Genomic DNA, 27,677 nt, shown 5'->3' on the forward strand with positions numbered 1-27,677 from the left:
TCTTTTTGGCACTGCCCCAGAGAGAGCAGGGAGACTTGCTGCTGCTGGGATTCTTGTTCCTATCACCACCAGTCAGTCTTATAGGGTTTAGGGGCTCAATACGGGGAAGAGCCAAATTGGGATTAAATCCTATATATTGAAATTTAAAGTGACAGCAGTCACCACGATGACGACGATGATGATGAGGAGGATGATGATGAGGTTGATGGTGCTTTGGATCTGCCCTGCGGAGCTGATTCTTCCCTGTGGATTTTGTGAGGAACTCTGCTGTATCATTCCCCCACCGCCACCTCACCCCCACCCCCTGCACTTGATGATAAGACCTATGGCAGAGCTGACAGACGTGAGAAGTGAGGACTGTGTGTGTGGAAGGGTGTTTCCCTGGGAAAACTAACTGATAACTGGGGAATGCATGCTCTGATTTTATCTGAATTATTACCATGTTCTCACCAATTTATCTGGTCTAGATAGTCACTAAGCTAATAGGTGGGGTCAACTGTAAACAGGGCTGGTTTCCTGAGCATGCGACCTCTGCAGTTGCACGGGGCTTCTTGCTTAAAAGTGCCCTGCATTCAGTCAAGGCTCAGCTGTCATTATCTTGAAATTTCTTAGTACTTTGTAAACAAGGGGCCCGCATTTTCATGTGGCACTGGACCCCACAAATGCTCAAAGATCTGGCCTGACTGCAAGACCAGGTCTTCAAGCATTCCCGAGTGAGACAACCGGTGGTGGAGAGTTCCCCTATTAGGCTCCCCAGTGGTATTCCAGTTTTCAGGGGATTAAAGGAAGCATATGACGCAGTGACAAGTATGAGTGCTCGCAGAATCCTGAGATCTGTTCACAGTGGAGGAGCTGAGCTCACTGCTTCTCTGCCAAAATGTGGGGTAGCCTTGAAATGACCGCCCAGCAGAGCTTTACAGAAGAGGGTGATTGGCAGTGGCAGATGCAGCTGTGAGGTCAAGGAGGGGGAGTATAAAGAGGCTTTTGAATATGCCCTTGAAGATGTAACTGGAGACCTAGAGAAGCTGCAGAAGTGATTGGTGAAAGCTGGCTGGAATTCAGAGGAGAATTCCAAAAGTGCATTTGGAGATAGCAAGCTCTTAAGGAACACTTTTGGGAGACTATAGTGTGGATGAGAGTTGGTGAGGGCTGAAGATTGGCAGGTAGGTGTCCTACACCAGTCTGAAGGTCACTGGGAGGGAAGTGAGGACAGGGGGAAGGTGTGATGATAGAGAAAGGGAAGGAGAATAGGCCTGGAAGACTGGGGTTGCAAAGGGAAGTAGAGAGGGAATGGGTATGGTAGAGGACCCACAATCCTTACCACCTCCACCACCCCAGCTCTTAAGATCCCGAGCACAGTAGGAGTGGAGTGGAAGGAAGGTGCTGCTAAGCAATGCTTCTGAAATCTGGTCTGGGTACAAGTGCATCAGAATCACTTTCTGGTGCTTGTTACTAATGTATTTCCTGGATCTCCCTCTCCCCACCTCCACTATCAGAATCCCTCAGGGCCCTGGGGGTGAGAGGGCAGGAATCAGCATTTTATACTGGAGTTCCCAGTTGGTCCTGATCGTACCAAACATTTGAAAACCAGGAGGAAGGAGAGTACAGCTGCAAGAGGGTGGGGGCTGAGGGGTGGAAGTGGGGGCAGCTAAGGCTTTATTGTACAATGATGCAGAGGTTGGGTCAGAAAAGGAGGGTTTGGGGCACAAGTAGCCCAGGCCCTCAAGTGTGGGTGACTGCAATGTACATCTGTCACAAAGGTAGGTTCCTGATACAGAGTCCCCAAAGAGGCCTCCTGCCAGTCAACTTCCCACCACCCCTTGCATCTCTGGCAATCACCAGGGCAGAAAAGACATTTCCATGAAGACTATCTTCCTGAGTATCGTTCTCTGGTCTATCTTGCTTTTGCTTAGAGGTAGTTAGACTAAGGAGGGTCCAAATAACTCCAGCCCTGTGAGGGTTGTTCTTAGTGTGAAAGGGAAGACCAAGTGGGCTGGGTTTATAGAGCATGTGTAGCACTCAGCTTGGCTCTCAAGCCAAACACTGTGATCAGGTCACTTCTTCCTTATTCAAACCCTCCTCCTTAAACACACAGGAAACTTAGGGGCTTCAGCATCACCAAAATCCCTTCTTGCTCTGGGTTCAGGCTTTTAGCCTTAGATAAACTTGATCTCTCCTTAGGCCACAGGTTCTGCGAGCCGAAGTTGACAGGATTTATTCCCAATTCTTACATTCGGCCTCTTATTCAGCTTCCCTAGCTGCTGGCTTCCTCTTCTCCTCAAGATTCCCTTGCAAATCCTTGTCCATTAATCCCCGATTGATGTCTCACTAATCTACTGATGATTCCTTCCAGACAGACCAGTTTTGCCTCTTAGCTGTCTGATCCCCAAAGAAATGTCTCAATGTACCAACCATCTCACAGTTTCTGAATGTCTTTGACAGCAAGTTTTTATCAAACTTTAATATGCAGACAAATCACCTAGGAAAACTCATTCCGACTTAGGGGGCCTGGGGTGGGACCTGAGATTCTGCTTTTCTAACAAGCTCCCAGGTAGACGCTGATGCTGCTAGTCCACGGACCACACTCTGAGTAGCAGAGTTTTGTAGGATAAGCAGTTCAGACTTCTCTTCAGTCCTGCTCCACTTGCTCTAGTTTTTTTATAGTCTCATTTTTCTACTTTAAATTTAGGATTAGAAAAATAATCTTGGGCAGTTACAAAATAGTCACAGGGATGTAAAGTACAGCATAGGGAATATAGTCAGTAATATTATACTAACTGTGGTGCCAGGTGGGCACTAGGCTTCTCAGGGGGTGTACTTTGTAAGTTATATAAATGTCTAATCACTATGCTGCACACCTAAAACTAATATAATATTGAATGACAACTGTAACTGAAAACTTTTTAAAGAAAAATAACCTATCTGCCATTTATTTAGATTTAATTTTCTTTCTTCTAGTCAAATTGATCTCTCTAAAGCTCTGAGATGGGGCATTGGCATCCTACACACAGGTTTCTACCATTTCCTTTGCATTATTTTCTCGGGACTCTATTGAAAATGTCTTGTGCACCAGACATAATGCATTATTTAGAGAGAAGAAAAGTGAACTGACAACAAGCCAGCTCCCTCCAACACTGGATAGCACAGCAGCAGAAGTTCCCAAAGATTGGCCTCCGGAGGCTGAGTTCTGCAGGCCCTGGGCCACTGGCTGAGCTGATCTCATACACTCTGTCTCCACAGTGCTCTCATCCAATCCCCTCCTCCCTCACATCAGCAATTGATAAGTAAAAAGGAGCCATTGCTAGAACCCCTAATTTAGAGGGGAAAGAAAATCATACTTTTCCACTGGTAATTAGGATTCAAAACATTTATTACTCATAACATTTACATTTGAAATGCAGATGTCTTTATTTTTATACTAGGTGAGTGAATTGAGTGAATCATCTCTCTAAAAATAAAGTTTTGGAATAGTGACAAATATATCACAATAATAATATTTGAGGATGGGGAAGCAGTTATTATTAAACATATACCCTAGGTCTTTCCTACTGTAAAGCCTTCTACTTGTTAGGATGATCTAGACTTAGTTAGAGGCATCTTCATCCCTACTTTCTCCTTAAGTGTCTTAAGTAGGCGTCTGTTTTCACAATTTCACTGAACTTGCACTTGCGGAGACATAGGCCATCTCTCAGTCCCTGGGTCTAATGACTCCTCAGTCTATTTGCTTTCCCTCTCTGAGCATGTGATGCTATCAACCTCATCCTTTCTTCCCTTGGATCCCTGACTATTGGGGTGTGCTGATTCACCCCCCTACTTCAGCCCATCTAAATCTTCTCTTCTGTCTCCTGTTCCTCTACCCACCTCAACTGTGTATGCCAAGGCAGGGTCCTATGTCCAGGACTATTCTTTGCCCTCTCTCCCTTGATGAGCTCATCTCTTCACATGGCGTTAACTATTTGCACTAGGCAACCATTCACAAACCCTACAACCTCTAGTGTTGCTCTGGACCCCCATGTCTCATTGCCTGTTTCCACTCTTCCACTGTTGCCTCCAATTTCTTCCTTCTACCCCATTTCTCTATTTCTGTTTGTAGCAAATGTAAATTTGCAGTTGTGAACTCAAGAGGTCAAGAAATATTACATCATTTTTTAAAATCAATATGATTCTGATTCTAGAATTCCACTCCCCCAAGTTGTCAGGATATTCAGTATCATTTGTTCTAGGGTCTAATCCCTGCCCCCCAAAGGTTATGCCAAGATCCCTCCTCAGTTCTGAAGCAGTTTGTAAGCATTAAGGAAGCTTCAAGTGATCAGCAAGATGCTCTTTATCCCAGCTCTCAGGGTCCCTTAACACCTAACCACTCTGTTACTTCCATGTCACACTTGAGGCCCAGGAAATTTTTATTTTTTAGCTCTTCTTTTAACCTTCCCCTTTTTTCCCTTTCTGTACAATTCTATTCTAAAGGCTTTTCATAGGGCAGAGCAAGGTTGGATTCCATGTGGGTGGGGAGGGGGGAAGCCACTATGCCCCAAAGCAAGATGTCAGAAGCCAAGGAGAGTATCAAGGGCATCTACATAGGAGGGAGCCCAATAGGGTGGCTGGCATGGAAAGTCAGAGTTCAAGAGACTTAAGGAACGTTTTCACCGGAGAAGGAAACCTAAGGTGTCACAGCCCGAGCATTGTTAGGAAGGAGAAAACTAGAAGGACCCTGGGGTGATGGATTTGAAACAGAGGCATGGGTGTGAGCTCGTGACTTTATGTATGAACCTACGAAGACTTCCCAGCTCTGTCCACTCAGAGAACCTGGGAGCAGCAACATCCCAATAGCAATGAGCAACTACCTTGGCTTCTAAATACCATCTCCACTAAAATAAACCAGGGCTGCCAGCAAACCAGCAATAGAAGTGAACTTCCTCCAACTTATAAAAGGAATCTACAAAAAACTATGAACAACAATATACTTAATGGGGAAAGAGTAACATGAGGAACAAAGCAAGGATGTCTACTTTCACTACTTCTATTCAACATTTATAATATACATATATCCCTGTACTCTATGATGTTTTGACATCTTGAAAAATTGGTTCTGGCTGGGAGAGACTGTCCCTCCTGGGTCTAGCCAATTCTTAGAGAAAACAAAGGACTCAGTTGGAAGCATGCCTTCAATATGTAAACTAACTGATTCAGAGCCAAAACTCCTCTATTTGGTCTGTTCACCAATTAGGCACTGTTCCTCTGCCTTAATCATCCCAGGGCCAGGGACCAGGCAACTAGAGACCACCCCTTTCGCCCAAAGCCTGCCGAAATTATTCACACTAACGAACCTTGAACTCTTCATCCTGCCCGCCTTGTCTTTCCTGAAGAAAGCTCCATATAAGCTCTAGTGTCGGAGTTCTCCTTGGTCCTGCTTTCTGCCTCCTGATCACCTGAGGCTTCCTCCATGTGGCTCTGCGTGGCATGCTATGCCTCCTGCTTCTAGGACCTGTAAGTATAATAAACTTCTGTTTTTCTGAGCCTCTCCTGTGTTTTCCCTTGGGGCTTCACCTGCCTGCCCATCACAAAAAAGAACCAGGACATATTGTACTGGGAGTTCTAGCCAGTACCATCAAGCAAGAAAAATAAATAAATAAATAAATAAATAAATAAATAAATAAATAAATGGCATTTATTATCTAGATAAATAAATGAATAAATATTCACAGATGACATTATTATCTACGTACAATAGCCTTTCTATGAAAAGACTACTAGAGGTAACGTGAGTTTTGCAAGATTGCATGAACAACTAGAAATTGAAATTCCAAAAACAAAATCATTTACAATAGCATCAAGAAGATTTAAATCTGACAAAAGATGTGCAAGATATGTACACTGAAAACTAGAAAACACTGAAAAAATTAGAGAGGGACTTAATAATAGGATCATGGGTTAGATCATAGATCCAGCTTTAATAGATGTCAATTCTCCCCAAATTTATGTACAGATTCAATGTGGTCCAATAGAAATCACAGCTGGCTTTTATTTTTGTAGAAATTAACAAGCTGATTCTAAAATTCATAGGGAAATGCCAAAAATCTAGGATTGTTAAACCATCTTTAAAAAAATGAATAAAATTGGGGGTCTTAATACTACCTGACCTCAAGACTTATTTTAAAGTTATAGTAATCGAGGTAGTGTGATATTGGCATAAAGACAGACAAATATATCAATGGAACAAATTAGAAAATACAGAAATAGACCTCTACACATGTGGTAAATGTTCCATAAAAGTGTAACAAATTATGTTAGAAAAATTGGATATTTGTCTGCAAAAGTTTTTAATGAAAAATATTTTAAAAATCCTTTAATCTATAGCTTATACCATATAAAAAATTAACCAAGAAGTGGGTCACAGACCTAAATATTAAACTTAAAACTATACAACTTTCAGGAAAAAATATTTTGTGACCTCAGCTTAGACTAAGACTTTTTTAATTACAACACCAAAAGCACAATTCACAAAAGAACACATTAATAAATTGGACTTTATAAAAATTAAGAACAGTTCTTTGAATGACATTGATAAGCAAAAGAGAACACATAGACTGGGGAAAATGATTGCAAGTCACTACTAGTATTTGATGAATGACTTCTATCCAGAATTTATAAAAAAGTTTCAGATCTTAATCTAAAAGTCCATCAACAGGTGAATTGATAAACAAATTTTGATATATCTATACAATGGCATACTACACAGCAATAAAAAGAATGAACTATGGATATAATATAGATGTCAAAATAATTATGCTGAATGAAACAAAGCCAGTCAAAAAAAGTTTATATTCTAAAAAGTGCTATCCTAGGCCCTTCCTTGTTTCACTTTGCCCAGCTTTAATAAACATCCTCTCAAAATCACCTGGACTCATGTCATGACATTTTTCCTGCACCAAGTCAAGAACCTACCTCTACAGGCAGGCCCTAGGCAAACCAATTCCAGGCAAGTCCTGTTTCCGGTAACATTAACATAGTTCCTTTAAAAAATTTTTTAAAGAAATAAACCATTAAAGGTATAGTGGAAACTTCCATGACCCTTTCTAATGCATTCTCCCTTCCCCCACTCTCCCCAAGTGTAATCACTATACTGACTTCAATGATGGTGGAACCCCTGCTGGCTTTGCCCTTTTGCTTTGTATGCATGCTCATAAATAATACATAATATGCTTTGGCATGGTTGCATATTGGAAATCCTTATATAAACGGTAATTTCCTCCTGAAATTTGTTCTTTATATTTAACACTGTATTTTTTAAATCTACCCATGATGCTCTAGTTCATTCATTTAGTGGTCTAGTTTGTGCATATACACCATGTATTTAAACATTCTCCTCTTGGATTTTGACATTCATGCACCTATCACCTTGGGCCTACAGGTGGGAGTTTTCCTAGGGTAATATAGCCAGGGGATTTCTGGGAATCTTCAGCTTTACTAGACATGGCCAAACTGCTCTCCACAGTGGGTTATACTCACAGAGCAATTAGCATTCCTATTATTCCTCATTCTTACCCACACTTGGTTCTGTCACACTTTTAACTGTGAAGGATGGCCCTAGCAGGTTTGGATCAGTGGATAGAGCATCGCCTGTGGACTGAAGGGTCCCAGGTTTGACTCCGGTCAAGGGCACATGCCCAGGTTGCAGGCTAGATCCCCAGTCAGGAGCGTGCAGGAGGCAGCCGATCAATGATTCTCTCTCATCATTGATGTTTCTATCTCTCTCCCTCTCCCTTCCTCTCTGAAATCAATAAAAATATATTTTAAGAAAAAATGTGTGGCATGGAAATCTTCAACTCTTCTGGATGGACCTAGCTTCTGATTTCTCCAGGTACATCCTGCAACCATCCTCTCTGAAGCTTGCCATTTTCCTGGAGGGCAGTCTCAAAGCGGAACAGGGTGCCCACTTCTCATGGGACCCTTTTCCTAATCTCCTAGAATTCATCTCTGCTGTCCTCTCTCTCCTTGACCTTGATGGAACTCCTTTATCTGTTATTATTGCTCATCATTCTAGGAAATCCAACATCATCCTTTTGTGATTTTCAGCTTTAAAAAATACAAGGAGAGCTGACAGCTCTTCAGGCAAAAATGCTTCAAGCAAAGAAGTAGGGAAAGCCTGTCTGCTTTGTAAAATTAGTGGGCTCGGTGGTGGTGAGGATTGGAAAGACTCTGAGAGCGAAGTGCACATTGATTTCTCTGAAACTATCCTACCCATGTTACCGTTCTCCTTATCATCCAGACTCCAAACCCCACCTAATTCACTGATAGCCATGTAAATAGTTTTCACATCCAGTCATCAGCTGTCAAGTCCTCATTCAAAAGCCTTCAACAATCTGCATTTCCCCTACTCCAGACCTTTACCTCACAGTTAGCCCCTGGCTCCCATTTCCTTCCTTCCTGCTCCATTCCATCACCACCACCACCACCACCACCACCACCAGCACCCAATCCTTTCTGCAAATGAGCAATAGGGTAATTTTCTTAGAAGACCACTTTAAACATTTCAGTGTCCTTCTTACAAGCTATTCAAGGCCCCTTATTGCCTGTAAAACAAGGTTCAGATTACTTAACCTGGCAGTCAAGGCCTTTTCCAATCCAGTCCTACCTAGTCATAACTCCCTTTCCTTCCAATAGAATGAACCCTCTGCTCGGGTCAACTGGTTTCCTTCCTCTTACTCTATTACTTTCAGCTGCTTTTCCTCCTTGACTGATATTTCCCTTCTCTGAGGCTTAGCACCAGCCCTTTCTATTCCACCCAGCCTTTCAATTCCAGGTCCCCACTATCCTTTCCCTTTTGGAACCCAAGCTGTTTATTATATCTATGCCAAACATTTGGGCAGTCAACCCAGATTGCTTTAGGAAGGTTTTATTTTGCTATTTAACTTTTCACATATGCATCCATGTTTCTCTCTCCATTAAGGCTATTGTTTTCCTACATATGTTGCGTAGACATTAGCCCCTATAGCTGCTCCAACCAAAGAGTTGTGTTCAAATAATAGTGGGAAAGGCGGCATGCTATGCCCCTTTCTAAGAGATTCAAATTGCACATTAGCATATTAAAAAATCTAAAAAGTCTTGTACCAGTGAGACCGCTTAATTCCTGATTCCTAAGTATCAAGAAAAGCTTTTTTTGTCTTGTAACAATATTAGTACTTCTCAGAATTTAGTGCTCCTCAGAGAAGACTCTGGGAAGCATGGAATTAGATTGTAAAGTCCTGGCTCATCGTTGTAGCCCTACCCTGGCACCTAGCCCAGTGCCCCAGCACTCAGTAGGTGCTCAGGAAGTATTCAAGAATTTGGTGAATGTTTTCCTCACTAGCCTAAACTCTTCTAAGAGCTCCTTTCTGTGGAGTCTTGAGAATGCTATTAAACCAATAAATAACCCTACTTTCATTTCCTATTAAATTTATTGGCTTTAGACTCTGAAACTAATGGGTTTTCTAAGTCCTCTATATGTTTCTGAGCCTGCCTAAGAAAGATAGTCTGTGCTCCTCCAGAGTGGAAACACAACAAGTTAACAGAATCTTCCACTTCTTAGTACACCAGACCCAGGCTCTTCTCCTTGTCATTTAAATGTCTGCCTTGTCATTTTATTTCACTTAGAGAAATGAGTCACAGAGAAGCTCGGGAGCCGTCTGGACTCCCGCAAAGGAACTGACCCAGAACTTCTATACAGATGAGTCCTATTTCGAGGTCTAATTTTTTTGCATGTGTGGGTTTGGATGTACTTTCTCTGCACATGTTGGATAGAAAAGCTAATGATTTGAATCTAACTCCAAGATAGCAAAAGAAAAATAACTACAATTATTTCAATAGCCAAAGTTGTGGTAGAGTTACTAGCAATTTGAAGCCAAAGTTTGATCTTGGGATTCAAAAATAATAGATTTTAGAGAGAATTGGCAGTAAGTTAGTGATTTTTTTAGAGAGAATTGACAATAAGTTAGTGATTTGTGTGTGTGTGTGTGTGTGTGTGTTGTGTGTTTTTTTGGTTAGTAGGACTTTTTTTCTTAAATTTCTATTAGTAGGTGATATAAATATAAATGATATATTCTATACACTACAGTATACATATTATTACATTATATAATATACAATATTTCACATATATATTATATATTTTAATATGTGTGTATATATTACAAAAATTCAACATATATAATCGAGTATATAGCAAAAACCTAACTCCCTCCCATCTCTGTTTCCCACTCAGCCAGTCCTCCCCAGAGGCATCCCTTTCTAAAAGATGCTTTTCAAACCTTCTAGAGATAGTCTATGCATATACAACTATACACTTAAGCAATTCCAGGTGTTATTATACAATCTACACTTTTAACTTTGCCTCCTCCACTTAATATTGGAGATGTGTCCATTTCAGTACATGGAGAGCTGCTTCTTTCTAGAGGCTACAGTGCATTTTGCTATTTGGGAGTATCATCATTTATTTTATTTCCATATTGATAGACACTTAATTTATTTCCAATCCTTTGATAGTATAGATTATTCTATAATGAATAGTCATACACACACACACACACACACACACACATATACACACACAAACACAACTGTGTAAATAATTCTTAGATTTAGAAATTTTGGGATCAAGAGGCATACATATTTCACATTTTTTAATATATATTTTTATTTATTTCAGAGAGGAAGGAGAGGGAGAGAGAGATAGAAACATCAATGATGAGAGAGAAGCATCGATTGGCTGCCTTCTGCACACACCCGACCGGGGATCGAGCCCACAACCTGGGCATGTGCCCTGACCAGGAATCGAACTGTGACTTCCTGGTTCATGGGTTAACTGAGCCAAGTTAGCTGGCTATGTTCTTAATTTTAATAGAGCCCATCAATTTGCTCTCCTTAGCAGTCATGCCATTTAAAATTCCACCCTCAATGTATGATAGTGCCATTCCCCAATACCTTTAATACAGCATGCTATCTAAATTTCTTTTTAACTCTTTCCACTATAACATTGTCATAATCTAGATTTCTCACATAAGTGATGTAAAGCAAAGCATTTCTTTAGGTGAAAAACCTATCATATTTCCTTTTCTATGAATTGTGCACATTCTTTGTCCAAGCTCCATTGGCTTATTTTCTTATTCTTGATTCATGAGAATCCTTGATAGACTGTCTGTCTTACATTGAAATAATTGACTTTAATGCCAGTGCTAGTTCCTGAAAGAGACGTTAAGACTGTGATCTTTTCCAATGCGTCATTCTCTTCAACCCTGACTTTTATCAGATACAAGTTAGATCATTTCAGGGAAGGCTGGTTTCCTTCCTTCCACTTCAGCTTCATAAAAATTTTTTCCCACCAAAACAAGACCACACTTACATATTAGTGCATCCTGTATCACCTTTCCAAACTTAGCCAGTGGATTGAATAGACTTTCTTATAGAAGCGGGGTGCTCTCATGACTTGTTTATGTTCTAGCACCGTGGTTGGCAAACTGTGGCTCGCGAGCCATATGCGGCTCTTTGGCCCCTTGAGTGTGGCTCTTTCCACAAAATACCATGGCCTGGGTGAGTCTATTTTGAAGAAGTGGCACTAGAAGAAGTTTAAGTTTAAAAAATTTGGCTCTCAAAAGGAATTTCAATCGTTGTACTGTTGATATTTGGCTCTGTTGACTAATGAGTTTGCCGACCACTGTTCTAGCAGAAGTCGGCTGCCTATCTGTCCCAGCTGGTGTGATTTATTCACAGAATTGCCCTCCCATTTCCTCTGGATCAGAGGTTACAAGTTGGCCAGTCAAGGGCCAAATGCAGCCACAATGTATTTTATTTGGCCAGCATGGTATTTAGAAAATATTTGAATTAGTTGCCCACATTAAAGACAGTGGGTAATTTTACAGGAATATCTAGATTTCTGACTTTTTTGGAAAAATTACAAGATCTGGCAACATTGCACTTCCACATGACAATTGACTGGAGCCTGTGGGTATACACATGCCTCTTTCATAGACCATGTACTTCTGTGTTCTTAAACCAAGCCTGCCTCACTCTTTTTAAATTGATTTCAGAGAGGAAGGGAGAGGGAGAGAGAGAGATAGAAACATCAATGAGAGAGAATCATCAATGGGCAGCCTCTTGCACACCCCCCTACTGGGGATCGAGCCCAAACCCAGGGCAAAACCAGGAATTGTACTGTGTGACTTCGTGGTTCATAGATTCAGAATCCATCACTGAGCCACACTGGCCAAGCAAGCCTGCTTCACTCTACGTCACCTGCCAGGCTCCTGGAGGTGTTTGCCTTTGTGACCTCTGATCGTTTGTTCCCTGAGTTTTCTTCTCTCCCCTCAAATAGGAGAAAAATAAAATCCCCTGAAGTGTCTGGTCTTGCTCAGCCTCAGAGCTTTTCCACTTCTCCACCTGGGTCAGCCTTTCTCCCTTGAAAAGCTGTTTCCCTACATCCCACGGAGAATTTACTTGCACTTCGCATCACGCCCTCACATTTCCCCTTTCAGCATTTCCCTGAGGGATGTAGTCTGTTCCCTAGGATGCCTTCCAGAAGAGTTTGGGAAGATGGATGCCTGCTTTACTAGGGCAGGCATTTTAAAACAGTTAAACAGACTTAAACAAAGTTTAGAGAAAGATGGATAAAAGCATATTTCCTTTGGGACTAAAGGATGCTTTAGCACAAAATATTTTCTAGGATGGGGGAAGATTGACCCAGGATTGCTAGGCTCCTCTCCTTTCCTACTGCTTCTCATAGTTCCAGATCTTGTCAGCTTCCACCTGACCTATTGCCTCGGCTTCAAAACTAATTTCCCTGCTGCTAGTCTTGATTCTTCAGAAATAATTTGCGAAAGTATGCATCTTATTTCATCATTCCGCACCTTTCTTAAAAAACCTTCAATCAGCCCTCTCCAATGTGGCTCAGTGGTTGAGCATCAACCCATGAAGCAGAGGTCACAGTTTGATTCCCAGTCAGGGCACATGCCCATGTTTTGGGTTCAATTCCTCCCAGGTGGGCGTACAGGAGGCAGCTGATCAATGATTCTCTCTCATCATTGATGTTTCTATCCCACTCTCCCTCTCCCTTCCTCTCTCTGAAATTAATAAAAAAATATTTTAAAACAACAACTGCCCTGCTGGCATGGCTCAGTGGTTGAGCACAGACCTATGAACTAGGAAGTCAAGGTTTGATTATGGCAGGGCATATGCCTGGGTTGCAGGATCCATCCCCAGTGGGGGTGAGGGGGGGCGTTGGGGGTGGGACATGCAGGAGGCAGCTGGTCTATGATTCTCTCTCATCATTAATGTTTTTTTTTTAAATCTCTCTCTCCCTCTCCCTTCCTCTCTGAAATCAATAAAAATATATATTTAAAACAAACAAACAAGAAAACCCTACAACCTCCCTGTTATTCTTATGCATACCTAAGTTGGAGAGCCTGCTAAGGAAGTCTGCATGGCCTAGATAAGGAAATTACATTTACTCTGAGACTGGAAAAATGAGTATAAGTAGGTAAGATGCAAGAGGGGTGGGAAATGATTATTTTAGGCCAAGATCTAGTCCAAGGAAGCCAGATTTATGGCAGAAACCAATAGTATGTGGGAAACAATGCTTAGAGATGAAAAAATCATAGGAGGAACAAAGAGAAATTAGAAGGTGGTATAATTGGCCGCTATGAATTCTGATAAAAAAAACAAGGTGAGGTTGAAGATTAGTCAATTTAGTGACTAACCTTATACTAATCTTGTAGTAGCCTGGCTGCAAGAGCAAATTCATAACTGATAGAGGACAGAAACCAGTGAAGCTTCTTTAAAGAAAACGAGGACCCAGATTAAGCCCCAGTGAACATTTGCTGTCTGGGTAATGAGAACCGCCACTCCCATTCCTTCCCTCCCCACCCCCCCCCCACCCCCCTATCCAACCCGGAAGGAGACATGCTGAACCTAAATAATTTAGTCTGGTCTAAAGTTCGTCCTGGCCTTTCCAGGGAGCATCTGTTAATAGGTGGCCTTGCTCCTTTTTTTATGCTGTTTGGGGCCTGGGTGGAAAGTCTGTTCTGCCCAGTGATGGGGCTCGGTTGACTGGCCAGTGAAAAAATAGGTCTCAGTGAGGATTCAGACCACATTATCCCTGAGATAGTGGATATGCCTGATTTAACAGGGCTGGTATGCCTGCAGCTCATACTGGGAAATGGAATTGTGATTAGGAGTCATATCTACCCGTGATAGTGGGATTATTTTATTTTTTAAGATTGAGTGGCCTTGGCTATCTCTGACCATCTGGTGATATTACTGGAGACTAAGTAACAGACTTGGAATTTTGCATGGGAAGAAAGGATGAATCCAGGGAGTGAGACCTCTCACTGTTGATGAGGGTGGGGTGTTTCCAGGAGTAGTGGGTAAAGAGTTACAGGAGACCCAAGGAAAAAAGTGCTTGAGGAGGGGGCTTAAACCTGAGGGCAAATGAGCTAAGTGAGCAGTGGGAGAGAAACAGAGGGAGGACCTCATCCTAGAGAAAGACCTAACCCTTCAGGTCCCGTCCTCTGAAACTTGAAATTGGTGAGAACGTTAGCCTTACAGAATGAAGGGATCAACGTCAGAGGGAATTAGCATGAAGGAGCCCCTTCCCTGCAACCTCCTGTGAAATTGACTCACTGTTCAGTACGTTCATGGGTGCATGTCTGCAAAGCCTGGTGTGGAGGCTGCAAAGGCACGGCCCACCTATATCCTCACTGGATCCAGAGGAGAGGGTGCATGCCTCTGTGCCTCTTACTCAAAGGGCTGAGATTGGAGGTTTTGCATAAGCCGTCCATTTGGAAAAGAGATGCCAGGCAGAGCTGGTGGAAGGAGCACTCCTACCAAGGTGGATAAACTTAAGGAAAGTGTAAAAACCAAACCTTTCTTCACCCCAAAGTTTGGACCAGTTGCCTTCTGAAGGACAACGGGGGAGGCTGGACATCTGGGAATAACGGATGGCCCCGTCTCCAGGAAGAGGACTCGTGGCATCCCAGACCAACACAGATCCACCTGAGCCGTCCATATGCCCAGAGCAGGAGGGCATTCTGGACTCTTCAGGTGCAAAGGAGAAGGCATTTGTTACTTTGGGCTGCTTGCAGGCCTAGTGGTTTGTGGCTGCTTCATTTTTAATCAGTGACTTTCCCTGAGGAAGTCCCCTTGGTAGATTCTGGACTCTTCTCCTTTTTTACTGCTATTCCCTACCCCTAGCAGGGGCAGATTCTTTACTCCCAAGTAGGGTTGCCAGATAAAATCCAGGACACTCCATTAACTTTAAATTTCAGATAAATAATGAATACTTTTTTTTAAAAAAAAGTATGTATGTCTCAAATATTACAAAAATGTCAAATTTAAAGGATAGCCTGTATTTTATTTACTGCGCCCTACCACATGTGGCTCGTGAGCTGCCGTTTGCCACTCTGTTGACTAATGAGTTTGCCGACCACTGTCATATACTACCCTTTACCTCTTTGCACACAATATGCCACAATTGCCTAATCCTCACAGCTTCCAACTAAACGGTAACATTTAGTTTAGTCCAGTGGTCGGCAAACTCATTAGTAACAGAGCGGCAAACGGCGGCTTGTGAGCCGCATGTGGCTCACGAGCTGCGGTTTGCCGACCACTGCTCTAAGGGGGCAGATACCTGATTGGGTTCCTGTGAGCAGTTGGTTTTGGTCCTTTTTCCTACTTTGAGATTGCCCAGTGATCAGTGATTTTATGACACATGAACATTTTCTGCATGGTCTTTAAGGAAATGGGAAAGAAATAAGTGATTATTTCTCAATTTTGCATTTTTTTTTTGTTCTTACCTAATATGGCAAGCAGTTCAGTATGAAAATTGAGAAGAGAATTACAGGATTATGAGTTATCTATAAACCCTTCCCCAAGTCTTAACTCTACAGTATTGGGATGTAAACTAGAGGTAGACAAGGAGAAGGTAGATGATACCAAGGTGATGTGATCTGAAACTGTCAAAGACTGTTTTCTGACCACCTCGCACACCACAAACCCCTCTCCTGGTTAGTTGTGAGGGGGCTTTTTATAGCACCAGCACTGTATTCTCATTTTGAGAAAGCAACTTGCCCTTAGCCAGAGTGAGAATTAGATAAATGACTCCCCTCACAGCAAATTATTAATGACCAAAAGTCTCTGCCTGGAGATTTTTGAAACGTTGACGAGTGCAAACTGGAAAAACAGTCACTTAAGTGCTACCCGCAATTTTCTACCTTATAGGAAGTGGAGATTTCAACAAACCTCTCAGAGTAGAATCTCCCTTTATTATAGAACCATCAGATGGGTACCTATTGCTTCTTGGTGAGAAGTGTCAAGTTACCACGAACACGAATGTTAAACAACAACTAGAAACACACGGTTCAGTCGGGACGACACAGTGCTGTGGTTGCTGGAGTCAGAGCTGTCCCTCTGCATACTTTCTCTGGTGTTGGGATTGCTTACAGAAGCTGAGACTCTGAGTAGAGAAAACAAAAGAAAAACATGAGATCCAAATCTTATGCTAGAGGAATCAGACAGAATTTGGCACAACCCCGTCCTTAGCCATCCCATGCACCCTGTTACTCAAGACTGAATTACCCAGAAAGTATTGATGTTGGACTTAGGTAATGATAGTCGTGTCATGGTGAGGCACATAGGGCAAGGCCACCCTCTAGCGGTAGGGGTTGGGATTGCTTCTTAAGGAAGGAGAAATTCCCGGTCAATCACTACAAAAGGATAATTATATCAGAATTGGGTTAAACCCCAAATAAGGGTACCTTAAATACATAAGGGTTTGTTTCTCTTTCTAAAAGAAAGTCTAGAAGTAGTCAGTCAGTCAGAGCTGTCAGGGTGGCTCTTTGGTTATTAAGGACCCAGGCTTCCTTTTATTTTTCTGTTAATTAGCCTTAATGAATAGCTTCTGTTCTCAGGGTCCCAGGGTGGCTGCTAGAGTTCCAGCCATCATCTCTACATTGCAGCCTGGAAAGAGGAAAAATGGTAGAGGAAAAAATAGGGTGTGTGAGTGTATGTGCTTTAAGGTGAGGCCTCCCAGCTGATTCTCCTTTAAACAGTCTTTCTGAAGTCACTTCCAAGGCTGGCTGAGGAATTGAGAAATAGTCTTTTCCCTGGGCACTTTGCCACCCTAAATAAGGAGGCAGGAGAATGGATATTGGGGGCAGCAGACACACGAGAAGTCCTTTCTCTCTCAAAGCCTCTTGGCAGTTGGGCCTGAACCTTCTGTGATGGGCATGAGCTGGACTCTGCCACGTGGAGCCAAGGCCAGGCACCGGGAACCCTGAGAATGGCTGGGAGGTGTGCGTCAAGGAGCTGCCTCTGCCAGCAAATGAGATGACTCTTGAGGCCTAGCTTTCCTTCCGTTATCCTTAAACCCTCCACGGAGCTTTGTTGCTCTTCCGTTGGGCTGTGGGAATGAAGGTGGGGTGGGAAGGTACTCATGCCTGGAACTGAGGGTAGGAGGAGGGCAGTGTCTGCTATCCCAAAGATAGAAGGGTGGCATCTGTCACCTGACAGAGCGTGGCTGCCCAGAGTGGCCAGAGACTCAGAGCCCTTACCACGTAGCAAAACTCCAGGAATGTGATACACACAATAGATGCCTAATTAATGTTGGTTAATGTGTGTGCATATATTTACTTATGTTTATATTTACTGTTTTTCTATTTAGGGCATCAGAATATTTAATGCAATCCTCAGTTTGATCCACTCTGTTCAGATTTATTTGTTAAAATACCTAAATAATTTCTTTAACTTGAGACTTCATACACACACACACACACACACACACACACACACACACGAATTTATTAGGGATAATTCCACTGAGAATAACTACAATTTATAGACACAACAAAAGAATTTGTTAGCAATATTGTTATTGAGAATAACTAAATCTACAACATGGGAGGAACTATGCCATGCTTCCCCAACAGTTAAGTATACAACAAACCATGACTATTTTATAGTGTATTTACGTATAAGTTCGTGGTTGCTTCTGCTTTTGGAATTATAAATGTTATGAGAGTATAGCTAATGCATTAGAGGCAGGGTAAGCTAGGGTTTGTTAAGAAAACAAACACACCAACAAAAACGTCCCAAATCTCAGAGCCTTACCACAGTGGTTCATTTCCCACACATGTCAACCTCCTCTATGCTGTTTGTGCCCTCACATGTTGCCTCCAACATCAATGAAAGATCCCAGTCCTTTCACTCTGCCCACCTCCCATTGGTCAGAACTCTGTCACATGACCCCACTGCCAGCTAGGAAATGTAGAGTGGAATCCCAGGTCTGCAGGGAAGAAGGGTCTGAGATGGATGTGAACATGCAGAACATCTCCGAGGGAATGCTCTGGAGTCTGCATCTATGGAAGGGAGGATTGGGCAGAGTGATGGGTCAAGCCTCAGTACAGTCACCTCAGGAGCCTTAGCTGACTTTGTGGGGAGTTCTAAAGATGGGGTAATTTTAGGGCTGTCCTGAGTTTGGGTAAAAGGGCTCGACATTTGTACCCCCGCATCAGTCAGTCACTAGATCAGGCCGTCCTGGGTGAGGCAGCTCAGCCAAGGCAACTCCAGAGAGGACTGACACGTAGGGCTGTCGGGGGAAGCTGGAGAAAAAGTCCTGCTTTTATCTTTGGTGGGGTTCTGGGGAGCCCATCACAGCACCCCCAGGGAGCATGGTAGTCCTTCCAAGCAGATATGTCTGCACAGATCTTATGTGAACCCTCTTTCATCATCCTGGCTTTGAACCAATCACTGGCTTGACCTGTGAACCATACCAGTTGTCTCCACTAGCAATTCCACTGAGCTTGGGGATAAAGCACATTCTTCACTCTCACTGCTCTCGCTGTCCCACTGGCTACTGCACAGAGTCGGGCACTGCTGAAACCTCCCAAAAGACGTTCTAAAAGATTCCTGCTGCCACCTTAACCAGAGCACAGCTTCTCCTCATCTGCACCCTGTCTTTGCCAAGCTGTCTCTTTTTGAGCTTCCTCTGGCTATGGTGGGCCAGATCCCTTCCAAGGAAAATCGTCTCTTTCAGGGTGGTCTTCATGCTCAGCATTATTGAACATCTACTCCTCCAGTAGAGGTAACCATACTGGATTTTCCCGTGTAACCATTTCATGCCCACTATACACTGGTTACACTGGAAGCAGCATGGCCCTGTTGAGGAACACCTGTGTAAATTCAGAATGTTTATCGGGTCTCCTGGGGGAAAGGATGTTGAGCCAAATCCTCATGTTCCAGAGGATGCTGCCAGAAATCCACTTTTACTTGATCAAACCACATTCTTTCTGTGGAGACACAATAATGCCTGGCATTTATTACAAAGCACTTTATACATGACAACTTAATTTTTACAACCATCCTATGCAAAAGTGCTGTTATCTTTCCTGATTTACATATAATAAAATGAAGGCACAATTGGAGAACTTGCCCAAGGTTACATGAGGTAAAAATGGTAGAATTGGTATTGAACCCCAGTTAGTTTGGACGCAGAGTTCGGGCTCTTAATCACTGTCATACTGCTCTTCAATGTCCAGGGTTTTTTAAAACTCAGGTTCCAGGGGGTGGGCCCATCAATCAGCAAGGGATGTTTGCATGGAATGTACTGATCTTCGAATGGACAGAAGTCCAAGGCCTGTGAGAAAAGCCCCAAAGTGAATTAAGCCCTAGCCAGGAATTCTCTTCACAAGCCAGAAAAATGAATTAAATATGAGTGAATTGATGGAGGGGGATTCCCCACGAAAAATTAAATCTAGTATTAAATATAAATGTATGGACTTTGGTTTTTTTTTATTAATTAACTAGAGGCCTGGGGCATGAAATTTGTGCACTGGGTCGGGGTTGGGGGGTCCCTCAGTCCAGCCTGCACCCTCTCCAATCTGGAACATCCCTCTCACAATCCGGGACTGCTGGCTCCTAACCACTCACCTGCATGCCTTCCTGATTGCCTGCCAGCCTGATCACCCCCTAACCCAGGGGTGGGCAAACTTTTTGACTCAAGGGCCACAATGGGTTCTTAAACTGGACCGGAGGGCCGGAACAAAAGCATGGATGGAGTGTTTGTGTGAACTAATATAAATTCAAAGTAAAGGAGTGGAGGGGAGAGCAAGAGAACCGGATAGAACAGCCGGATCCGGCCCGTGGGCCGTAGTTTGCCCACGGCTGCTAACCACTCCCTTGCCGGCCTGATTGATGCCTAACTGCTCCCTTGCTGGCCATCTTGTGATGATGTGGGGGGGCAGCCATCTTTTGACAACATGGGGGCAGCCACCTTGTGATGACAGGAGAGCGAGCGCCACCTAGGCTTGTATTAGTATAGATTTTGTTTATTTATTTTCATTTTTAGAGGGTGTCTATTAAAGATGGAGACAGTGAAACAAGAAAGGGCTTAGCACAGAAGAAGCAACAAGACAGCCTAGACTGGGCTGCCCTAGCTCTCTGGGAAGTCAGAGAAAAGGGGGCCTTGGGGACAGGTTCAGGGGACTAGCCTGTGATGAACTTCCCATTGCTCCCCAGGTTACAAGTCCTCTGGAGTCCCTTAGAGGAGTTCAGGAGATGCAGCCTGTGGGGAAAAATGGGGGAAGAAGAGGGCAAAGGGAATGGTGGGGGCTGCTCCCCAGAGGGAGAGCCAACCTGGGTATTTTTAGCATGGGACAACTTATGAGTAGCTGGTGTGAATATGCATTGTGGTTCTGAGAAGCAATAAGACAGCAAAATAAATTAAATTTGGAGGAGAGACAGCCACTGCTATTTGTGGTGGGGTGGGGTAACAAGAGTGGAACTGCCCCCACCAATGTGGAGCCCACAGTGTCTCTCCCTGCTGAGAGGCAGACAGGTGGCTACGGCCTCATTGCCCTCACCATCTGTTTTCACAGGAAGCCTACCTGTCTCCAGAGAGACTCCAGGCTACAAGATGGCCTCTTCTCTCTTAAATAACCTGCTGAGAATTGGGGGAAACCTGATAAAAATGCTGGGCAAATGGCCCCTTCACCTTCAGGTGCGACGACGGAATGGACTTTCTCGACACGTTACCTGGGAAATGGGCTGGAGGGAAGCTTAGCGTTCTTCAACAGGAATTCTAACCTTCCACATTGGCTCCAGTGTCAGGATACAAATAGCCGCAATGAGGCCATGGACCAACTTAGCAAGTCCTGCCCGGTGATGAAATGTGCTTGCTTGCAGTAGGCGGGGTCTGGAGGTGATCGGGCCTGACAGCTCGACCTCCAAACCGCATTTTCCATGTGTCAGGAAAATGAACACCGTGTTCACTGCACATGGTCTCAGCAATTAGACCTTTGTTAATACCGCAGAGCAGCTGGAGCTAGAAATAGTCTTCAAGTGCTCACATTCTTTCAACATACAAATTTCAAGAGTGGTGGCAGCTGCTGAGGTCAGGTTTATTCATCTTGGGCCCAAATTCTCATACTCCTGACCCCACATGTGGGGCTCCAACAAAATATGGCCGCAAAGCTCTGTTCTGAAAAATCAGACCCTCTGCATTAAATGAAGCATCTTCACCTCCTGCCTCATTTGACCCCTCCATGGCTACTGGTTTGGGTCTTAGAAAGGAACTTCGCTTTCTGTGTTTGGGGTTGGAGGGGAGCGTTGTAGTTCCTATGTCTCTTACTCCTGTCCACACTCCACCCAAGGTTTCTCCCTGTGCTGGTCTGGACTTCGTAGGAAGACTAGACTCCTCTTATCAATGTTGGGCAGACTAAACTGCCTGCCCAGTGAGAATCCTTCTGTGGCTTCTGCCTCAGTTTCTCCTAGTCATGCCCTCTCCTGGGGAGTGGCTGATTTGCATTATAGGACGACACTGGGTCTTTAGATCTACTCCCTTGATCTGGCCTCATCAATTGCATCCCAATGCATGTTTACTGCATTGAATGAAACATCTCCAGGAAGACAGACCTGATGAGTACCCTGGTCATTCATTTTCCCATGTTGCTCCAGAGAAAGCAAGGAGAAGGCTGTAACATTAACTTGTTCTTCTCCCTGTCAAAGGATGAAAGACAGCTTATCCTTCAGGAATGAGTCTAATGCCATCTCCTCCAGAAAGTGTCTCCATGTAATGCATTTGTTTTTTCCACTTCTATGAATTCCTGTCATATTAAATACATACTGTTCCGGGTTAAATTGTGTTGGAGTCCTAGCTCCTCGTACTTCAGAACATGACCTTATTTGGAGGTAGTTTCTACAGAGGGAATCAAGTTAAAGTGAGGTTTAGAGTGGGTCCAATTCCAATATGACTGGTGCTCTTAGTAAAAGGGGAAGTTTGGGTCAGAGACACACACAGAGGGAAGATGATGTGAGGAGATACCAGGAGGACACAGCCATCCACAGGCCAAGGAGAGGGGCCAGGAACAGTCCTATCCTCACAGACCTGAGAAAGAACCAGCCCTGCCCACAACTTGATTTCAGCATTCTGGTCACCAGAACTGTGAGACGATAAATTTGCTGTTCAAGCCGCTGAGTTTACAGTTCTAGGAAACTAGTACAGGAACACTGCCTTTTGTTTCCTACATTTTTTTCCTTCAAAGTTTTTTAAACAGAGACGTATAAAGAAGACAATAAACTGGAGAAAAAATGTTTACAGTCTCCCTGTAAGTGTGCGTGTGTGTGTGTGTGTGTGTGTGTGTGTGTGTGTGTGTACAGAATCTGCTCCTCAGACGTAGGATATCAACCTTAATCCCAGGGCAGTGGAAGGTGGTATAGGCAATGGTGGTGGAACTCCCTAGACCTGATTTAGTTCCCAGAGGAAGAAAAACTGAAAACGAAGGAGGAGTTATCATACAGACAGGCCAGGAATCATTTATCAAAAAGATAAAAAATTCTGAACTTGTTGCCTTTTAAAAATGTAGTTTCACCCGGCCAGAGTGGCTCAGGGGTTGAACACCGACCCAGGTACCAAGAAGTCGCTGGTTGGATTCCTAGTCAGGGCACATGCCCAGGTTGCGGCTTGATCCCCAGGAGGGGGCATACAGAAGGCAGCTGATTGATGATTCTCCTCTCATCAATGTTTCTATCTCTCTATCCCTCACCCTTCCTCTCTCTCTAAAAATCAATAAAAACATAAAAATAAAAAAAGGGAAAAGAAAGAGAATATAGTCATGCCCCAGCTGGTCTGGCTCAGTGGATAGAGTGTCGGTCCAGAGAGTGAAGGGTTCCAGGTTGGATTCTGGTCAAGGGCACGTACCTTGGTTGCAGGCTCGATCACAGCCTTGGTCAAGGTGCATGAGGGAGGCAATCAATTGATGGGTCTCTCTCACATCAATGTTTCTCTCTGTCTCTTCCCCTCCCTCCACTCTCTCTTAAAGAAATAAAACAAAAACAAAAACTTTGGAAAAATATCCTCAGGTGAGGATTAATAACAACAAAAAAGAATGTAGTATCTAAATATATGAACCACAAATAACCAGAACCACAAAAAAAAAAAAAAAAATCTAGAGATCCACTATCATAGTGACATATTTTAATACAATGCCCAATATTAAGTAGCTCAAGCAAACAAAATTATTAGTAAACATGTAAAAGATTTAAACAACACATTTGATACCTTGAACATAGCATTCTTGTTTGTAATGGATAGAGAATACACAATAAACTTATTTTTGAATGACTACATACTTGGCCACAAAGCAAATATCTAAAAGTAGTGAATCAATATCAGACAGACCACATTCCCTTTCAAAAATGTTATTAAATTGGAAGCAAATTATAAAAACATAACTAAAAAAGGAACCTATGTTTGAAAATTTAAAAACACTTCTAAATTATTAATGAATCAAAATAGAAATTTAAAAATATCTAGAGCTGAAGGATGAGGGACAAATGGCCCATCGAAATGGGAAAAAAAAGTACTTCAGAGAAAAAAATAATAAACACATACACCCGAAAAGCAGAACTTTTGAATATTAATGAACACATCTAGTGAAAGAAGTAGATAAAGTAAATGTGAACTCAAGAAGAAACAAAGAAAAAAGATACAAATAAGAGCAAAAACTAATGAAACAGAACATAATTGAGATGGCCAACAAAGGCAAAAGATCAGGCAAAAAAGGGAAATGCTACAAATGAACCATACTGGGAAAGGAAAAGAAGACGTAATTATAGATATAAATTTACAAAGGCATGAGACTACTATGTCTGATGTTATTATAATATCATTAAAATTTTAGATGAAATGGGAACACTGCTAGAAAATATAACTCAAAAAGAAATAGAAAAGCTGATCAGTAATTTAAAATCTGTCCACAAAAAGAGTTGACACCTCAAACAGTTTTCAGGTAAGTATTCCCAACTTTCAAGGAAAACTGAATTCCTACCTTAGGCAATCTATTCCAGAAAACAGAAGAAGGAGAAAACTTTTAAAGTCATTATATGATATTAATATAACCTTAACAACAAAAACTGGAAAAAACATTACACAAAGAAAAAATACAGGTAAATCTCATTTATAAACAAAAAACATAAAAATTTGATATCAACATTAGTTGCCGAATTTAATAGGGTTAAAAATAATATATCATAATTAAGAAGTTAAAGCTTAATAATATAAAAACTATTAATATAATTTGTTACATAGATGATAAAGAAAATATGTGATCACCTCAAAAGATGCAGGAAATGCATTTGATAAAATTTAAGGACCATTTATAGCTGTAATTTCTTAGCATACTAGGAATAAAAAGAATAACCCAATAAAGTTTGTCTACTATTAATCTACAGTAAAAGTTATACTTGGTGCATCTCCAAAATAATTCCACTCAAGTTCAGAAACAAGGCAATGATGATGACCATCAGAAGTCCCTAATCAATATTGGTCTATAAGTCCTACCCAATGAAGCAATGACAAGACAAAGTAATAAAATTAAAAAAAATAATAATAAAAAAATAAAAGCAGCCTTATTTGTGGGTGCTATGATTATTTTAAAAAATCCAAGAGAAGAGAAGTAACAGGAAACTATTCCAAGAAATGAGGAGATGTACAAGTTACCTCATTTAAAAATGACTTTAAAAATGGTTCCTAAGCCCCTGCAAAAATAGTTAGAAGATATAACTTTTAAAAATATACTACTTACAGTTGTAGCAAGTACTATAAAAGTCTCATAATATAGCTAATAAAAATGTGTAAAATATTTACAGGGAAAAGTACAAATATATATTAAACAATATAAATGCATCATTTTTCAAGAAGACCCTAAGTAGAAAGATATACCACATTTCTGGTTAGGACGTCTCAACATTGTACAAAGTGCAAAATTTTTCAAACTAAATATTTAGATGCACTTTCTTTATCAATCCCAATAGGTACCTCTAAATAAATACATATGTATGTATGTGTATATATATTTGGGATTAGCTATTATATATACATGTATTTATATGTATATATAATAGCTAATCCTAAAATATTGGAAGGTTTAGGACTAATGAAAGTCAAAACACTTTCAAAACACACACACATAAATGGTAACTATGTGAGGTGATAATGTATTAACTCATTATTATGGTAATCATTTCAAAATATATCTACACTAATAAAAGAGAAATATGCTAATTGACCATACCTCTGCTACACCCACAGCCAATCAGGAGTGATATGCAAATTAAGCCAACAAAGATGGTGGGTAAATTTGCATATGCAGGAGGGGCAGGCTGCACCTGACACCACCAGTGGGGTCCAGGCAGCAATCGTATCCGGGCAGGCCAGGCGGGCAGCACCTGACGCTGCCCGTAGGGTCCAGGCAGCCATCAGTAACCGGGCAAGCCGGGCAGGCAGCTCCTGACGCCACCCTCAGGGTCCAGGCCGCCATCGGGTCCGGTCAGTCCGGGCAGGCAGCACCTAATACCGCCTGTAGGGTCCAGGCCGCCATCCGTATCCAGGCAGGCCAGGCAGGCAGCGTGAGATGCCGCCCACGGGGTCCAGGAAGTGATCGGTAACTGGGCAAGCCAGGCGGACAGCGCCTGACGCAGCCCGCAGGGTCCAGGCCGCCATCGGGGTCCGGTCAGTCTGCGCAGGCAGCTCCTGACACCGCCCGTGGGGTCCAGGCCACCATCGGGGACCAGGCAGGTGGGGTGGGTAGCGCCTGACGCCACCCGCAGGGTCCAGGTCGCTATCAGGGATCCGGCCAGGGTGGGATGGCCAGTGTCTCTGGGATCACTGTCTGCCCCCGGGCCGCCTGTGGACACCAGTGGAGCAGGCCAGGGTTGAACATTTTAATGAAAATGGGATGCCTGTGCCCCAGCCCACAGAGCCCCGTCCCTGGCGAGGAGAGGGCAGTGGTCAGTTAGCAGGCACCAGGGCTTGGAAGGGACTCGGAGCAACCTGCAGGCATGCTACCAGGAAGAGGTGCTGAACCATGAGGACATAGAGGGCTGGCTGATGGAGCCTCGCAAAGGTGCAGATGAGGCGGCTCTCACTGGAGCTGAGCTCGAAAGCGCATCGACAGCCTGATGGACTAAATCGCCTTTCTGAAGAAGGTGCATGAAGAGGAGATCGCTGAGCTGCAGGCGCAGATCCAGTACGCTCAGATCTCTGTGGAGATGGACATGTTCTCCAAGTCCGACCTCTCTGTAGCGCTCAAGGACATCTGCGCCCAGTACGAGAAGCTGGCTGCCAAGAACATGCAGAATGCAGAAGAATGGTACAAGAGCTGCTTCACCATGCTGACTGAGAGCACTGCCAAGAACACCTAAGGGGTGCACGCCGCCAAGGACGAGGTGTCTGAAAGCCACCGCCTGCTCAAGGCCAAGACCCTGGAGATCAAAGCAAGCCAGGGCATGAACTAAGCTCTGGGAAAGCAGCTGCAAGAGCTGGAGGATAAGCAGAACTCCGACATTAGTGCTATGCAGGACACAATCAACAAATTAGAAAATAAGTTGAGAACTACGAAGAGTGAAATGGCATGATATTTAAAAGAATACCAGGACCTCCTCAATGTGAAGATGGCGTTGGACATTGACATTGCAGCTTACAGGAAACTCTTGGAAGGTGAGGAGACCCAGCTCAGTTTCACCAGCGTGGGAAGCATAGCCAGCAGCTACTCCCAGAGTTCCCAGATCTTTGGTCGATCTGCCTACGGTGGTTACAGACTCAGGGGTGGGCAAACTTTTTGACTCGAGGGCCACAATGGGTTCTTAAACTGGACCGGAGGGCCGGAACAAAAGCATGGATGGAGTGTTTGTGTGAACTAATACAAATTCAAAGTAAAGGAGCGGAGGGGAGAGCAAGAGAACCCTCCGCTCTTTCGGCTCCACAGGCCGGATAGAACAGCCAAACGGGCCGGATCAGGCCCACGGGCCGTAGTTTGCCCACAGCTGGCTAGCTCCTACTTGATGTCCGCTCGCTCCTTCCCTTCTTATTACACCAGCCATGTCCAGGAGGAGCAGATCGAGGTGGAGGAGACCATTGAGGCTGCAAAAGCCGAGGAAGCTAAGGATGAACCCTCCTCTGAAGGAGAATCTGAAGAGGAGAAGGAGAAGGAAGTGGCTAACAAAGAGGAAGGAGAGGAAGAGGAAGAAGGTGCCAAGAAAGAATTTGAGGATGCAAAGAAGGAAGAAGGAGGTTAGGTGAAGGAGAAGATGCCCAAGAAGCTGAGGATGAGAAGAAAGATGAAGGTGCCGGGGAAGAGCAAGCAACCAAGAAGAAAGATTGA

At 43.2% G+C, this 27,677-nt stretch overlaps 1 pseudogene across 1 annotated transcript; it reads left to right on the top strand.

The window, feature by feature from the left end:
- Window positions 1-166: 166 nt before the first annotated feature.
- LOC308257800 (neurofilament light polypeptide-like) lies at window positions 167-27,677 on the top strand (annotated as a pseudogene). The gene is made up of 3 exons: window positions 167-350; window positions 26,268-27,103; window positions 27,329-27,677. The product of its transcript is annotated as a neurofilament light polypeptide-like (transcript).

Source organism: Plecotus auritus (assembly GCF_963455305.1).
Source record: "Plecotus auritus genome assembly, chromosome: 9".
Taxonomy (NCBI): domain Eukaryota; kingdom Metazoa; phylum Chordata; class Mammalia; order Chiroptera; family Vespertilionidae; genus Plecotus; species Plecotus auritus.